The sequence below is a fragment of the Triturus cristatus genome, chromosome 1_2 (genome assembly GCF_964204655.1).
Source record: "Triturus cristatus chromosome 1_2, aTriCri1.1, whole genome shotgun sequence".
NCBI classification, from domain to species: domain Eukaryota; kingdom Metazoa; phylum Chordata; class Amphibia; order Caudata; family Salamandridae; genus Triturus; species Triturus cristatus.
In genome coordinates this window covers 806,533,406-806,550,746 of record NC_140580.1, presented here as the reverse complement: position 1 = coordinate 806,550,746, position 17,341 = coordinate 806,533,406, and positions in this window count along the sequence as shown.

Sequence of the window (17,341 nt, the reverse complement as noted above, 5' to 3'; positions counted from 1 at the left end):
ATAGCATTAACACGGGCATGTGAGCTCAGTGCAGGATTGTGTGTGAATGTTTATACAGATAGCCGCTATGCCTTCGGAGTAGCGCACAATTTTGGCCTACTCTGGAAGGAGAGAGGGTTCCTAACGTCACATGGAGCACAGATAATGTATGGAGAGTTAGTTCATAACCTTTTGACTGCATTAACATATCCAAAGAAGATTGCTATAGTTAAATGTAGTGCCCATAAAAAGGTGGTCGATAAAGTTGGAGAAGGAAATGCTTTGGCAGACCGGGTGGCACGAGAGACGGCGATGCAGTCTGGCTCTACTGCAATGTATGTTGTGAAGTCACAGGCAGAAAGATGGCACGATGCTAGGAGAGAAGTGCTGGAGATACAGAGAACCGCTTCCGATAAGGAACGGGAGCAATGGTCCAATGATGGAGAATTAGATGATGAAGGGTGTTGGAGAAATAAGCAGATGGATAAATGGAAGTTACCCACAGCTTTCATACAACCTATGGTTTAGATGGCACATTGACTAGCGCATGTCGGAGCTTCCGCAATTGTCAAATTACTCACACGAGTTTGGGAGCATCCGGAGATCGCTAGTACGGCAAAGAGGGTAGTGCAGACTTGCATGATTTGCCTGAGGTATAACCCAGGAAAGGGTACACGAACTCCAGCAGGAGGATTTGCAACACCTACTGCACCCTTTGAGGTTTTGCAGATGGATTACATTCAGCTTGAGCGCTGTAACAATCTGAAGTATGTTCTAGTAGTGGTTTGTGCCTTCAGCAAATGGGTTGAGGCATACCCTACGAAAGACAATACTGCAATGACTACAGCCAAGATGCTATTGAAGGAGTTCTTCCCTCGATATGGTGTTTGTAGATTGTTGTGGAGTGATAACGGACCTCATTTTATAGCAGACGTTATCAAGTATGTCCTGAAAGGACTGGGAATTACCCAGAAATTTCATGCAGTGTTTCACCCTCAGTCTGCGGGATTGGTTGAGAAATATAACGGTACTTTGAAGCTTAAGATCGCTAAGATCCAAGCTTCGACTTCTTTGACTTGGCCAGATGCTTTCCCGCTGGCATTGTTGTCAATTAGATCGATACCGCATTCTCGGAGCGGTCTCACGCCATATGAGATCGTGTTTGGACGCCCAATGAATATTTGGGGTCCACCGAAACCGAAGTCAGTGTATGATGTACCTTGTGTAATGATGAATGATTATCTGGCACAGTTAACGGATAATTTGGTTTCTATTCATCAACAGGTTCGAGAAGCGCTCCCTGATCGGTCCACAGGTGAAGGACATAACCTCCGGCCTGGAGACCATGTCATGATCAAGGTGTTTGAAAGGACGAACAGTCTGGAGCCGAGATGGGTTGGTCCTGAGCAAGTCTTGCTCGCAACGAGGACAGCTGTGCGAGTCTCCAATCGGAAGAACTGGATCCACTCCTTGCACTGTCGTAAAGTGCCACCTGGATTAGTGGAGCCTGCTGTATTGACCGACCATCGAGAAATCCTGACTGCAGAGACAGGCCGTGCTGTGGAACCGAACGACACTGAGGAGCTCTTCCCGGATCAAGCGATTCCTGGAGGAAGAAGATATCATCTCAGACCGAGGAAGTGATTTCTTTCTGTATCAGGACACGTTGTCAGAACGGCCCTTAGGTTAGTGAAACGGAGAGCCAATGAGGCAAGGGGGGGGATCAGCCCTGCATTAGTGTAGTGACACCCGTCTTGGCCCGCTGGTGAAGAAATCAACGGCTGCCTAAGGGGAAGAGTTCTGACAACCTTTTAGTTTCAGGAAGATATTGACTTTTACTACAAAATGTAGAAGAAGAAGATTCTTTGTGCGACAAGTTTCATTATCATTATAGCTATTGTAGGTATAACCACGTGGTTTGTTGAGGATGTGACTCCTGCCCGTGAGTTGCTTGTTTTGACTACTCCAGTGCCTGAGGAGCACTACTTTTACACCCTTCCGTATCAAGAATTGAAGCATCGTCAGTCTTATTTGAATAATAATTTTATCCAGATGTTGCATCATACCCATGTTGCTAAAAATGCTACGAACTGTTGGATATGTGGTATGATGCCAGCTCATCAGAAGAAAGGAGGAACACCGTTCATACCTCTTCCTTTCTCTCATAATGGCTCTTGTAGAGCATGGTACACTTTGCTTTTTGCCACACGGAAACCTACAGTGGGACGACTACTTTTTAGACTTAATAGGGAATGTCATCAAGATAAAGAAGGCTATCCACAAGCGAATGGGACAATATGGGAGTGGGAAGAATATCGACCAAATAATGAATCAATCCCCTACATCTTCACGAACACCAGAGACACTGCTGGAAACGAACAATTTGTGATTCAAGTGGCACAAGCTCAAGCGGACCTGTGTGTTCAGAGTGTGGGTCATATTCCTGTTGGTGTTAGTGATTGTATTATTGTTTTGAATATAGATGGATTAAATAATAGTACTTTCTTAGCTTCCCATAATACGTACTTTGTATGTGGGAATAAGGGTTATTACCGCTTACCAGCCGGCTGGTCCGGAGTATGTTATGTAGCGTTCTTATTACCCCCTGTATTCTTAGCACCTGCATCCTATCATAAAGATTTGAAGTTATTGAACAATGTAACTGTAAATAGGTATAAGCGTACTCTATCTATTGATGATGTTGACCAAACTGACACTAGCTTACAGCAGTATGTTGATTTTAACTTAGGATTGTTTTTCTTTGTTGGAGCTGCCCTAAATAGTAGGAAGGTTCGATTAACAAGAGTTGTAGAGGCTGTAACGAATCAAGCCGCTGCTGCTCTTGGGAATCTTACGGAGGAATTACAAATCACTAGAATTGTTGCGTTACAGAATCGTATGGTATTAGATGTTATGTTAGCAGACAGAGGTGGAGCATGTAGGATTATCGGAAGTAGTTGTTGTGTATTTATTCCTGACCACACGCCGTCAGTCTATAACGCTATTAATAAATTGCATAAAATCGCAGCTGAGATTCGTACAGAAAATGGCACTTGGAGCTTTTCTGGATGGTTTTGGGCATTGATCACTACATGGGGATGGAAAGTCTTAACTGGTCTCTGTATTATTGTAGCAATTCTGTTTTCCTGCTGCATCTGTGTTCAGTGTGGTCCTTTACTCTGTTCTTTATGTGTGTCATTTTGTATTCCTGACAAGAAAGCTATTGCCAATGTCACCTATCAGAAATACTTAAACAAGGAGGTGGAAGAGATGATGAAAATTGACATATATGATGATTATCCTAATAAGCCGAATGTATTCAGTAAATGCTGAAAGGGTCGTCTGTTGAAAACTAAAACAGCGACATGATTAAGCATTCACTGAAGACATGAATTCTCTACAGTCAAAACGTGTTTCTTGTCTTATGTTGACTAATGTCCGGACTCCATTTTGAATTGTCATGTCTCCACGTGCTTTGCACGAGAAGAGTCCTACCTTTTCGCTAGTTGCTCTTGTAATCTGCCTAGTAACAGTCTATAAATAGCTTCTTTGACCGTCTGGCGCATGCCCAGACTTGACCACATCTGTTATCAGTTAGTCCTTGTTTGACCATGTTTTCGCGGGCTCAGGAAATTGTTAACTCCGCCCATATATTGATCCTGTATCGAAAATGTCCATAAATGGTAATGAATTTTGCTCTATGTTGTATCCACCCTCTTATGAGCCCCTCTGTTGTGTATAAAAGGGGACCATGTACGCAAGTTCTTTGTGCTACTCTATACAATACTGAAGAGTGTTGTGTAGGTTGTAGGACCACCCTTAAGGGTTAATAAACTCTGTCTTTGTATTTGCAGTTTCCGTGCCAACTTCCTTCTAGCTTCTGTTACAGGAGAGCGAACCCTTGTATTTTGCAGGCCTAGCTGGGGCCTGTATTCATCAATAGGTCCTTTTGATGTCTCCTCAATACGTTTTGGACCCTTGCCTGTCGCAGGTACTTGACTCACCCACACGAGTGAAGTACCATTTTTATCAGGAGAGCTGGGGTAACACTGGGTGGTAGGAAATTTGTGGATCCACCCAGATTCCAGAACTTTCACACACAGACATCTGGGAAAAAAAAGTGATGTTTATTCAGTTAAATTTGAGGTTTGCAGGGGATTCTGGGTGGAAAATGTTGGGGGACCCACGCAAGCCATACCTCACTAGACTCCCTCGGGTGTCTAGTTTTCAGAAATGTGTGGGTTTGGTAGGTTTCCCATGATGGCCGCCGAGCCCGGGGCCAAAAACCCAGGGTTCCCCCCTTGCAAAACCAGGTTGTTTTGTGATAGGTCATTTTGATGTCTCATCAATGCATTTTGAGCCCTTGCCTGTCGCAGGTACTTGACCCACCAATGTGAGTGAGGTACCATTTTTATTGCGAGACCTAGGGGAACACTGGGTGGTAGGAAAGTTTTGAGTCCACGCAGATTCCAGAACTTTCCCACACAGAAATTTGAGAAATAAGTGATTTTTTCAGCTAAATTTGAGGTTTGCAAGGGATTTTAGGTAGGAAACCTTTGGGGGACCCATGCAAGCCATACCTCGCTGAGCTCCCCGGGTGTCTCGTTTTAAAAAATGAATAGCTATGTTTCCCTATGTGCCGAGAGAGCTAGGGTTCAAAACCTACAGCTAGGCACTTTCCAAAAAAAGTGTCCATTTTCACTGTGAAAATGTGGTGTCCACGTTGCGTTTTGGACCGTTTACTGTCACGGGCGATAGGCCTACCCACACAAGTGAGGTACCATTTTTCTCAGAATACTTTGGGAAAAGTGGGGTAGGTGGAATTTTGTGGATCCATGCAGGTTCCAGAACTTTCCACCACAGAAATGTGAGGAAAATCGGTTTTTTTTACAAAGTTTGAGGTTTGCAAGGAATTCTGGGTAACAGAACCTGATGAGAGCCAGACAAGTTACAAAATCGATGGTTCAACCCTCATTGGGTAAAAATCCCTCTGTTCACAATCTTAGCCTCTATATGATAGAGGCTTTGAGGTTTGTATGATCTGCTGAAGAAAACAGTAGTCAATGTTTGTAATCCAATACATTTTATAAATGAACTTCAATTCAATCCATTGATATAATTTGCAAAGGCCATTATCATAATCCTTTTAAATTTCCGAAATCCAATGCATTTTGGGCAGGGTGCCCTTTGTCAGGGATCACTCTAAAGTTAAACAAAAATGCCATGAAGTATCGAAGAAACCATAATGCCATTCATTAAATGCAAGATTAGCTAGGTTATCATAACATACAATCTTATTCAAAGTCTAATGAATGTACTGAGCACATAGCAGGACGAAATGTGAAACGCTATATAATTAAAAGAACGCTTGATTAACTATCGTAATCATTGTATGTTTTCGCTGGCGCCGTACCACTATTAAGCATGCTTTTCCCCGATGTCAATATACCATCAGAGCTTGTCACTCTCATCCAACGCACTAGAGCACGTCGACTACTTTTTAAAAAACGTTATGCTCACTTTTATCATTAACCCGTGGTATTTTCTTTACGCTTTAACTGAGTACCGGTCATTTAAACATGGTCGCACTGCTCTTATGTTCATCTTCACATGGTCACCTGGCATTCATATCACTGCCTGACTACCCCTTGATTTGTCAGAATATGATTACGATAGTTAATCAAGCGTTCTTTTAATTATATTGTGTTTCACATTTCGTCCTGCTATGTGCTCAGTACATTCATTAGACTTTGAATAAGATTGTATGTTATGATAACCTAGCTAATCTTGCATTTCATGAATGGCCTTATGGTTTCATAGCATTTTTGTTTAACTTTAGAGTGAGCCCTGACGAAAGGCACCCCGCCTGAAATGCATTGGATTTCAGAAATTTAAAAGGATTATGGTAACGGCCTTTGAACATTATATCTATGGATTGGATTGAAGTTCATTATATAAAATGTATTGGATTACAAACATCGACTACTGTTCTCTTCAGAAGATCATACAAACCTTGAACCCTCTATCATATAGAGGTTAAGATTGTGCACAGGGGGATTCAACCCTATGCGGGTTGAACCATCGATTTTGTTCTATTACGCTCTGGATCAATGAGCGATACCCCAGGAGCACATCAAACTTTAACTACCCTAATTGAACAACACAGTTAAAATTAGAGGCTGTGCATGAGCACATATTTGTGATTTATTCAAGTTATTGATCACACGCGCGTAGCATGCCACATATCTACCATGTCCTATGAAGAAATCTCAAATCTAACTGACCTAAGTGCTGAGACTTTTGCTTTTGCAAACGAAGATGCGAGTCGCATATATGCCTTGATACAAGAAGAAACCACCAGTTCCATAACCACGAGAACATCAGACAACTTTTATATCTGTCAAAAAGAGAAATCAACCAAAGATTGCACGCAAGTACACTCATAAAATGTAATCGCATACAATGCATTCCGCTGAGACTGAGGATTCCTCTGAAGCCGTCCTTATGTACAAATGTTCAAAAGTTTAACGATCGCTGGTATGCGATTTTAAACAAATGTTTGTTGGACCTTATTCTTTTAATTATAGAGTAACTTTCAAACAGGCTGGATGAACTTTCCAAAGAAATAATGACCGTAAAGAGTGAATTAGCAGATATGATGACCACAGCAGAACTGAATAAAACATTAGAAGACATCAACATCCAACTGTCCAAACATTCACAGGAAGTCAATGAGCGTAAAATTCATAAATTTCAACGTGATATGGTGGTCTATAAATTAGGGGAAATTCATAGTTGGGCAGATGAATACGCCAAAAGACGACAAAACCGGCCTTATTCTCAACACACAGAGACATCATCCTCTGAAAGCAACGTCCCTAAGACATTTAGTCAATCAAGAAAAACAACCACTCCACCACAAATTGATTCTCAAACACCAGAAACTTCAGGCACTCCTTTTTTAGAGACAGGCCAACCAGAAAAAGGTGACCCAGGAGGTCAAAAGGAAAAGGAAAAAGAACATCCGAACACTCAAAGTACCACCACAACAGGGAAGAAGGACAAAATGAAGAAGCAAACTAAAGAAGTCTTGTAATTAACATTTCTGAATACCACTTTACCACCTTAGAATTACAAACCTTACAGAAAGGCAACTCATACATTCCCACTCACAACACCAATCATTTGGAACTAGAGATAAGCTTGTTCAAACTCATGAGAAATATGAGATTACGACACTTCTATGAAAATGTTTCTGAATTTCGACCAAGCAATGAGAACGATCTACTAAGTAGATTACGACCTAAAAGCTCATATATGCCACCAATCAGCCACAAGAGTTTGGATATTTTTGAAAACTTAGTCAAACAAGACCTCATGAAAATCAACTTTTCAAAAAAGTTTAAACATAGCAATTTGACGAGTAAAGAACGAGATGTCATAAAGAAAATAGCAAACAACCCCTTAATCATTTGTCAAAGCGCAGGTAAAGGTGGAGCCCTGGGCATCATGAATTCATCACACTATACGTCAAAAGTAGAAAAACACATCAATGACCAACAAATCTATGCAAAATTAGATGGGAATCCCACTGAACATTTTTCAAAGATTTTGCAAGACCTCTTAATTAAAGCAGTTAACAATGGAACAATCAATGAAAAAGTCAAAACATTTCTAACCCAAAATAGCCCAAAAAGCCCCACAATATACATGTTGCCAAAAATCTATAAAGATCTTCACAACCCACCCTTTCGGCCGATAGTTTCAACCAAAAACAGCATACATGAACCAGTTGGGCAATTTCTGGATCACTATCTTCAACAGAGTGCATTAAAAATGAAGAGTTACATCTGTGATTCGACAGATTTTTTGACAAAATTGAAACAAGTCCAAATAACAGACATGAATTCTGTTTTACTGTGCACCATTGATGTCAAATCATTATATACTTCCATTCCGCATCAACTCGGCATTGAAGCAATTGAACGGACACTATTACAAACAGATCTCGCTCAAGATTTACAAGTATTTATCATGGAACTGTTATACTTCACACTTTACCAAAGCTACTTTACATACGAAAAACAATGGTTTCTCCAACTGAGCGGCACTTCAATGGGCAATTCCGCAGCACCTGTATATGCCAATATCTTTATGAATCATTTTGAAGAGGAGAACATATGGCCTAAGGAGATATGGAAAACTCACATCAATTTACATGTAAGGTTCATCGATGATTTCTTCCTTTTATGGACTGGACCAGACACCTTATTGAAGACAGCCTTGACCGAACGAAATCTTATCAATGACAGAATCCAATCCACCTTTGACATTCAAGCGGAACAAATCACATTCTTGGATGTGCAGATGTCCAAAACATCCAATGGTTTTGAAACAGATCTTTTCAAAAAGCAAACAGCCAGGAATAATATCCTTCATTACAATAGTTTTCATCAGCAGCCACTTAAAAATCACCTACCATACTCACAGCTACTACGGGCCAAAAGAATTGTTTCAAATTCAACTAGACTCACAGAACAGACAACAGAGATCCTATCACGCTTTACCAAGTGAGGATATCCCAAAGCAATTCTGGATCACGCACAACAAAGATGTCACACAAAAACTCAAGAAGAGCTGTTGAGAACAAAAGCAAAACCTGTCCAAAACTGCATGGTAGTAGTGTCTAAATATTTCACACTCAGTTACGTATATAAAAAAATAATCAAAAAAACATTGGGCGATCTTAAGCATGGAACCAGATTTCAAACATTTGTTTGTTCAACAACCCATCATACACAAGCGAAAAAAAATTGGGAGGAATATTGAAAAACACTGGAAGAAAACCACAAAACATCCAATTTAAATGTACTCAAACATGACACAATTCCAATAATTGCAACAACATCATTCCGGGAACCAAGATGACACACCCTAGGAAAGGTACTATCATCAACTTGAAAGTCATGCCGACATGCGATTCAAAGAACTTAATCTACCTTTTAAAGTGCCCCTGTGGTATGGTATATGTAGGACAGACTGAGAGGAAAATCAAGCCAAGGCTGAATGAACACAAAAGTAGCATTCGTAATAAGAATACCAAGTCAACAGTAGCCTGTCACTTCACTGAACATAGACACAACATCAGTCAGTTAAAATACCTCGTTCTTGAAACCATTGACAAGATTGAAGGGAGAAACAACACCGACTTTTTACTCCAAAGAGAGAACGTATGGATTCTCAAATTGGAAGCTCTCAAACCCCACGGAATGAATGACAGGATGGAGTTTCAATGTTATCTATAAACATTGAGTCTGAATTAATTTATTAACTCAATTTTTGAATGTACAACCTCTTGGCATCTATACAACAAGCAACAACGATGAACTCTTTCTCCATTTCTTTTACTTTTTACCATTCTTTACAGTTTTTTATCAACACAGGGTGTGTCCCACCCATGATTCATATATTATAAAAAAAATTCAGATCATATAGTACACTGAAGAGACTTTTGTGTATTCATGAGTATTATCGATTTTGACACACAGATTTATCTTTGTTTGTTATGATCCACCTTGGTTCTCCTATGACCACATCAGTATGTATATTTTTTTTCTCATCCCCAAGATGGCCGATTCGACCGACGTTTGACGTTGTCCTACTTCAGTCTCTTTTGTATAAAACTAGTATATACCTTTTGAAATCACTGTGTTTCAACTCCTTTAATACCTTAGTTCCTTTATGACTACATCAGCATGTATATCCTTTGCTCCATTTCCGTTTCCTTTATGTAACACCAGCACATACTTTTTCACACCACTATGTTTCCATACCTGTAATTAGCATAGGACCATATTCAACATGGCCGACACGCGCCACATCCCGTAGAGTCCTATTTTCATGTTTACTAACTCTCATGAGATTCCCCAAATACGTCCCACTAATGGCCGGCGCTGTTTTCAGCTTCGACTAGGAAGCGAACATTCAACTGCACCTGGCTATTCAAATCATCGAGTAAGTCTTCATTTAATCAATCCCTAGCAAATAACTCCGTTAAGTCCTTAAGAATTCTATGGACATCATGTCACTATTCACCACTTCACCTAGACCTCGTTGTTTATTCACAAAATAACTCTCAAATAACTTGTGATATCGTTTTGTGTATGTTTTCGCTGGCGCCGTAACACTATCAAGCATGCTTTTCACCGATGTCACTATACCATCAGAGCTTGTCACTCTCATCCAATGCAGTAGAGCACGTCGACTACTTTTTTAAAAACGTTATGCTCACTTTTATCATTAACCTGTGGTATTTTCTTTACGCTTTAACTGAGTTCCGGTCATTTGAAAAGGGTCGCACTGCTCTTATGTTCATCTTCACATGGTCACCTGGCATTCATATCACTGCCTGACTAACCCTTGATTTGTCAGATCATGATTACGATAGTTAATCAAGCATTCTTTTAATTATATAGCGTTTCACATTTCGTCCTGCTATGTGCTCAGTACATTCATTGGACTTCAAATAAGATTGTATATTATGACAACCTAGCTAATCTCGCATTTCATGAATGGCATTATGGTTTCTTCGATACTTCATGGCATTTTTGTTTAACTTTAGAGAGATCCCTGATGAAGGGCACCATGCCCGAAATGTATTTGATTTCGGAAATTTAAAAGGATTATGATGATGGCCTTTGAAAATGATATCAATGGATTGAACTGAAGTTCATTATATAACAATTATTGGATTACAAGCATTGACTACTGTTTTCTTCAGCAGATCATGCAAACCTCAAACCCTCTATCATATAGAGGTTAAGATTGTGAACAGGGGGATTCAACCCAATGCGGGTTGAACCATCAAATTTGTTCTATTATGCTCTGGATAAATGAGTGATACCCCAGGAGTACATCAAACTTTAACTACCCTAATTTAACGACACATATTTGCGATTTAGCCAGACAAATTACCCCATCTTGAATTCCCCTGGGTGTCTAGTTTACAAAAATGTATAGGTTTGCTAGGTTTCCTAGGTAACAGCAGAGCTAGGATTAAAAATCTACAGCGAGGCACTTTGCAAAAAAAGGGTCAGTTTTCACTGTGAAAATGTGGTGTGTCCACATTGCATTTCTGGCTGTTTCCTGTCGCAGCCACTAGGCCTAAGTGAAGTATCATTTTTCTCAGAAGACTTGTGGGAATGCAGCTTGTGTGGAATTTTGTGGCTCCACGTAGATTCCAGGATTTTCCACCAGAGAACTGTGGGGAAAATGTGGGGTTTTTTCACAAAGTTTGAGGTTTGCAAGGTATTCTGGGTAACAGAACCTGGTGAGAGCCAGACAAGTCACCCGATCCTAGGTTCCTACGGATGTCTAGTTTTCAAAAATGTATAGGTTTGCTAGATTTCCCTAGGTGCTGTAAGAGCTGGGTTTCAAAATCTACAGCTAGGCACTTTGCAAAAAAAGGGCCAGTTTTCACTGTAAAAATGTGGTGTGTCCATATTGCATTTTGGCCTGTTTCCTGTCGCGGCCACTAGGCTTACTCACACAAGTGAGGTATCATTGTTTTTCAGAACACTTTCGGGAATGCGGCGTGTGTGGAATCTTGTGGATCCACACAGATTCCTGAACTTTCCACAACAGAAATATGGGGAAAATGTGATTTTTGTTTTAGAAAGTTTGAGGTTTGCAAAGGATTTTGGGTAACAGAACCTGGTAAGAGCCAGACAAGTCACCCCATCCTGGATTCTTCTACTTGTCTAGTTTTAAAAAATGTATAGGTTTGCTAGGTTTCCCTAGGTGCCGGCAGAGATAGGGATCAAAACCTACATCTAGGCACTTTGCAAAAAAAGGGTCTGTTTTCACTGTGAAAAAGTGGTGTGTCCTCGTTGCGTTTTGGACCGTTTACTGTTGCGGGCACTAGGCCTACCCATACAAGTGAGGTACTATTTTTCTCTGAATACTTTGGGAAAATCGGGGTAGGGGGAATTTTGTGGATCCATGCAGGTTCCAAACTTTCCACCACAGAAATGTGAGGAAATTGTGTTTTTTTTTTACAAAGTTTGAGGTTTGCAAGCAATTCTGGGTAACAGAACCTGATGAGAGCCAGTCAAGTCACCCCATCCTGGATTCCCCTAGGTGTCTAGTTTTTAAAAATGTATAGGTTTGCTAGGTTTCCCTAGGTGCCCGCAGAGCTAGGGTTCAAAATCTACAGCTAGGCACTTTGCCAAAAAAAGGGTCAGTTTTCACTGTGAAAATGTGGTGTGTCCACGTTGCATTTTAGGCCGTTTCCTGTTGCCGCCACTAGGCCTACCCACACAAGTAAGGTGCCGGTTTTCTCGGAAGACTTTGGGGAATGCGGGGTGTGTGGAATTTTGTGGATCCATGCAGATTCCAGAACTTTCCACCACAGAAATATGAGGACAATTTGTTTTTTTTACAAAGTTTGAGGTTTGCAAGGGATTCTGGGTAACAGAACCTGGTGAGAGCCAGACAAGTCACCCCATCCTGAGTTCCTCTGGGTGTCTTGTTTTCAAAAATGTATAGGTTTGCTAGGTTTCCCTAGGTGCCGGCAGAGCTAGGGTTCAAAATCTACAGCTAGGCACTTTGCAAAAAAAGGGTCAGTTTTCACTGTGAAAATGTGGTGTGTTCAAGTTGCATTTCTGGCCATTTCCTGTCACGGCCATTAGGCCTACCCACACAAGTGAGGTATCATTTTTCTCGGAAGACTTTTGGGAATGCGGGGTGTGTGAAAATTTGAGGCTCCACGCAGATTCCAGAACTTTCCATCACAGAAATGTGAGGAAAATGTGCTTTTTTTAACAAAGTTTGAGGTTTGCAAGGGATTCTGGGTAACAGAACCTGGTGAGAGCCAGACAAGTCACCCATCCTGGATTCCCCTGGGTATCTAGTTTTTAAAAATGTATAGGTTTGCTAGGTTTCCCTAGGGGCCGGCAGAGTTAGGGTTCAAAATCTACTGCCGGGCACTTTTTAAAAAAGTGTCCATTTTCACTGTAAAAATGTGGTGTGTCCATCTTGCATTTTGGGCCGTTTCCTGTCGCGGCCACTAAGCCTACCCACACAAGTGAGGTATCATTTTTTTCGGAAGTCTTTTGGGAATGCGGGGTGTGTGGAATTTTGTGGATCCACGCAGATTCCAGAACTTTCCACCACAGAAATGTGAGGAACATTTGTTTCTTTTACAAAGTTTGAGGTTTGCAAGGGATTCTGGATAACAGATCCTAGTAAGAGCCAGTCAAGTCACCCCATCCTGGATACCCTTATTTGTCTAGCTTTAAAAAATGTATAGGTTTTCTAGGTTTCCCTAGGTGCCGGCAAAGCTAGGATAAAAAATCTACAGATAGGCACTTTGCAAAAAAAGTGTCACTTTCTCTTTGAAAATGTGGTGTGTCCACGTTGCATTTTGGGCCGTTTCCTGTTGCCTACCCACACAAGTGAGGTGTCAGCTTTCTGGGAAGACTTTGTGGAATGTGGGGTGTGTGGAGTTTTGTGGATCCACACAGATTCCAGAACTTTCCACCACAGAAATGTGAGCAAAATGTGTTTTTTTATTTACAAAGTTTGAGGTTTGCAAGGGATTCTGCGTAATTTACCCCAAATCACCCCAAAGGGATATCTCCTCGCTATAAAAGTGCTATTAGGTCAGTTTCGGGGAGCTAAAGGAAGATTACAGAGTCATTGAGAGGGACTGAAAAAGTGCGAGTTTGAGAAGTCTTCGGAATTGAAGATAGTTGGTACATTCACGAAGATGAAGTGGAAGTTGATTCCAATATGAGGGGGGTAGATGGTAAAAGGCTTCCCCCCCGGTGCGTGATTTCTTTATCTCAGGAACCAGAAGTAGTGATTTCGATCCAGACCGGAGTATGCTAGAGGGCTGATTGCACGTTTGTCTACCACTAAGTGACAGTTTGGGTGCGATTAGAAGTTAGTCAGCCGCAGATAAGCTTGATTTTGAATACCAACATTTCTTAGTCTAGATAGAATAATAGAGTGAGATACTATGTCAAACCCTGCTGACAAATCCAGCAGCACTAACAGTACCGCTTGTCCAGTATCTAGGAAATGTCGGAGATTATCCGTGACTGCAACTAATGCTGTCTCTGTACTAAATCTGGGGCAAAAACCCCACTGGGAAGGATCTAAACCCCCTGTTGATTCCATGAAATTGGAAAGATGCTGATTCACATGCTTCTCCAAGAGTTTACTCAAGTAAGGCAGCAAGGAAATAGGGCGGTAATTGGATAGATCTTCTGGTAGAGCATTGTTTTTTTTTGGGTTGGTATTATTTGGGCAGCTTTCCATTCGGAAGGTAGTATGCCCGTGGTCAGTGAGGAGTTAAGCATAGGGCAGATCAAAGGAGCCAGCTGCTTATGAAGCAGCATAGATATCTTGGTGGGTAGAACATCCTGAGGTGAGCCAGATTTCACTGTTCTCATGAGGAACTCCCATGTGTCTATAGTAAGAGGAGGAAAGAAATCTAAAAGATTTGCCGAGTTAGGGTGTGATGCAATGTTAGTTAGTTGGGGGTCCTTATCTTTAATAATACTGTCATAGATGTCTTCATTCTTCTGAGTGAAGTGCTTAGCCAGTTTATCACAAAGGTCCTGTGAGGGCGTTACATCATTATGACATGCCTTGGGGTCAGTGAATAGCTTCAAAATGTGGAAAAGCTCCTTTGAAGAATTTCCTGCCTGATTCAACTGGGCCTCAATATGGGTCTTGCGATCCTTCTTTATATTTTTATGGCAAAGGGACAAGCAGAGCTTATAGGCTTCTTTATCAGCCCCGCTATGAGAATGCCGCCAGCGCCTTTCTAGCTTTCTACATTGGCTTTTTCTTCCCTTACAATTGGAGAGAACCATGTCGCTTGTGCTCTATTTCATTTGGAGGGGAGGGATTTTAAGGGGGCTAGATGGTCAAGTGTAGAAGTGACTAGAGCATTATAGTTGGCCAGGTCTTCTTCAATGTTTTCATTCGACGGATATGTGTTACTAGGAAGGATATTCCAGAAATGGTCTGGCATTATTTTATGCCATTGCCTTCTCCAACTACGGGAAGATGTCATTGCAGTGGCGAAGGCTCTACCCTCTTTTATATGGAAGCGCAGCAGAAAATGATCGGTCCAGGTAAGGGGGCGGGGAGCCTCGCAATATATGTTGGAAGTAGTAGTCAGGATAAGATCGAGAGTGTGCCCTGCTAAATGGGTGGGGCAGGTGTTGATCTGTTTCAGACTGAGAGAAGCTAAATCCGACAGGCGTGTATGAGCATCTGCATTAGAGGAGACTACACTATGGACATTCAAATCTCCAAGTAGTGAAGGACGTGGCAGAATTCTACCACCACGCGGGTCTACTTACCACCTACTATGCCTTCCCTTAATGAAGAGTCGGTCAGACAGTGGAGAAGGTACAACCAGTGTATTTATTAGCATAATACTCTATAGAGGAGCCCCCATCAGAACCTCACCCAAAGGAGAGCATCGAGAGGACACAACACTTGCTACTACATGATAAACCTTTCGGGGAACTTTGGACATTCCCACAATGGAAAGCTACCGGCCAGTGCCGGACTCGAACAAAGGAGTTACAGAGCAATGAGTCTTCACCTGCCAGTGGGTCGTTTTATCAGCGGCCCAAGGCCGCTGAGCCGAATCCCAGCATCTTACCAACGTAGGAGCATCATGAAGTGTCTTCATTGGAATGTAAAACAATCTCACCCTTATTAGCAAGTGCAGCTGTAACCTTGGACATGTAGACGGAAAATATAACAAAATGCACTGTTCTGCTGAAGCAAGCGATTTCATGTTTTAGGCCTTAACATGGGCAGAAATACAAACCTGCCCCGGTTACGAAATTCAAGATGGAGGCACCTTAGTCAAACAGGCCTTTTATACTGCAGACATAAATTAGTAGGCCACAAATACGAAAATCTGTGCACACTAGTTAGTCACACTATGCTAACTTTATAAACGTACTACTTTGACTAGGGGGAAAGGAAATAAAAAAACCTCAGACCCTCCTTTTAGCAGATTGTGGCTAACTATGACGAAGCCTTTATTGGCTAACCGGTAGGGTCTGTATTAGGGGTGGGCGGAATTTGCGAAATCCACTTTCGCAAATTATCGCGAAAATGTTCAAAATGATCGCAAACAAGCGGAAATATCGCGAAGATGCGGAATTGTTTTTCCCGCATGTTCGCGAGATTTTCTGCATGGTTGCGAGTCGCCAACTTACCCATTTGGTTGCTCGCGGGCGCGGCCATCTTGTTTTGAGTTGTCTCGCGGTGCATGATCGCGAGAAGAAAGACGTGATCGCGCGACGCATGACGTCACTGCGGGCGCGAACTATCGCGAGACAGCGCAAATGGCTAAAAACAATCCAACATCTCATGGAGAACGCGACCGGATCAAGAAAACTTGTCGGCGAACGCAGGGATTCAGGTAAGGCGATCGCGCGCGCGCGAGAATGTATTATTTTACAGCGCGAGCAAGAAACAAATTATCGCCAAGCTGCGGAAAGCGGAAATTTCGACATTTTCGCGCTCTCCGCGGAACGCGAAAATGTCAAATTATCGCAATTTCCGCGAACGGAACGAAATTTTCGCCCAGGCCTAGTCTGTATCCATCTAAAAATCAAAGTCATTACTTGTCATAAACTGGGTATAAAGTGAAACACAAGAAGGGATACAAGCATTAAGACAGAATGTTTAGCATTCGAATATACCTTCGTCAATAAGCATCAGTGACTGTATTTCCTGTAGCATCATAGGAGAACATTTAGTATCAGTCTTAGGCAACGGAACAGTTGGGGTGAATTTACTGAAACAATATGTACAACACACCGGGAGGCAATGGATGAAGAGTCAACAAGAGAAGATGACACCTACAATACCTATCAGAACTATGAGAATCTTCCAACCCCATCATGCCCATAGGCTCCAAAGCCATCCTGTTAAGGACCAGGAACCATTATCCTCATGCAGGTCAGATGCAATTCAATGTAACTTCTGAATTGCGAGATTAACGGTCGGGGCAGAGTCAGGTATATAAACACAGCAACTGCTCCCGATGACGCGGCATGCTCCTCCCCTATCAGCTAGAAGGACATCTAGAACCACACGGTTCAGGAGAGAAACCAGTCTCGTGGCCTGGAGCTCAACTGTAATATTCGTAAGTATTTCTGCAGTAGCATTGATAACACCCCCTCACCACTCTAGCAAGGCAACGTATATTGCGACTATCGAATATGGGGCCCCAAAATGGCACAATACCCTTCATTATATCTGTGAACTGTTGCAAAGAAGTATCTGTCTGATCTATATCATCAACATTTATTACTCTTGT